The 900-nt window shown below is 42.0% G+C and overlaps 1 non-coding gene across 1 annotated transcript; it reads left to right on the forward strand.

Annotated features, from left to right (window-relative positions):
- Positions 1-592: 592 nt before the first annotated feature.
- LOC139886812 (small nucleolar RNA R71) lies at positions 593-699 on the forward strand. Its single transcript, XR_011772675.1, has one exon. It is a non-coding gene; the product is annotated as a small nucleolar RNA R71 (small nucleolar RNA).
- Positions 700-900: the final 201 nt, after the last annotated feature.

Genomic DNA, 900 nt, shown 5'->3' on the forward strand with positions numbered 1-900 from the left:
GTTAGTTGCTTTTGTAATCTGGGTGGTAGGGGAATTTTCCTCAACTGGGGGACCAGTGAGTGGGAGTGGTTGATCTTAGGTCAATTGAGATTGTTGGGCTGGATAAGGTGGATAGCGATAGCGAAAAGGTTGATTGCTTCGCTGAAATTGATTAACCCTAGGTGGTTGATTGAATCCGGGATTTGGTGGACGAGCTGGGTATTGGACGTAACAGACTGAACCGTTAGGGTTTACGTACTCAACTTGATATTCTTCAGTAGGTTGCGGGTTGGTACAATTAACACAAGCCTGAGCTTGGTTAACCTGCTGCGACTGTGTCTTTAGTTCTTCAAGTTGTTTAGCAAGAGATTCCATCTTATCCATGAGGGATTTGATGGCCTCCATTTGATTATTAAGTGCAGAGAGTGGGGCAGATGATGAAGTTGTTTCACCACTGTTCCAGTCATGATGATGCATTATCATGTTCTCGATCAATTCCCATGCTTCATCTGCAGTTTGGTTCATCAGATTCCCTTGAGCTGCTGCATCAATTATCGTCCTATGATTTACCATAAGACCATTGTAGACGGTATAGATTTGGGCTGACCGTTCTAAATGGTGATTAGGACATTTCTTCAGTAGGGTTTTGAATCGCTCCCATGCAGTGTAAAGAGATTCATCATAACTTTGTTTGAAGTTAATGATGTCATTCTTCAGTTTGGTTTGTTTAGAAGGAGGGAAATATTTGGTTAGGAATTTAGTAGCCATCTCCGTCCATGACGTGATGGAATCTTTTTCCAGTCCTTCGAACCAAGTTTGAGCATGATGAGTGAGAGAATAGGGAACAAGTATAGCCGAACTATATCTTGTCCTATTCCTGGCTGTTTGTAGGAGTTCGAAAGAGATATGAATTTATCAAGG

Source organism: Rutidosis leptorrhynchoides, chromosome 1, assembly GCF_046630445.1.
Source record: "Rutidosis leptorrhynchoides isolate AG116_Rl617_1_P2 chromosome 1, CSIRO_AGI_Rlap_v1, whole genome shotgun sequence".
Classification (NCBI taxonomy): domain Eukaryota; kingdom Viridiplantae; phylum Streptophyta; class Magnoliopsida; order Asterales; family Asteraceae; genus Rutidosis; species Rutidosis leptorrhynchoides.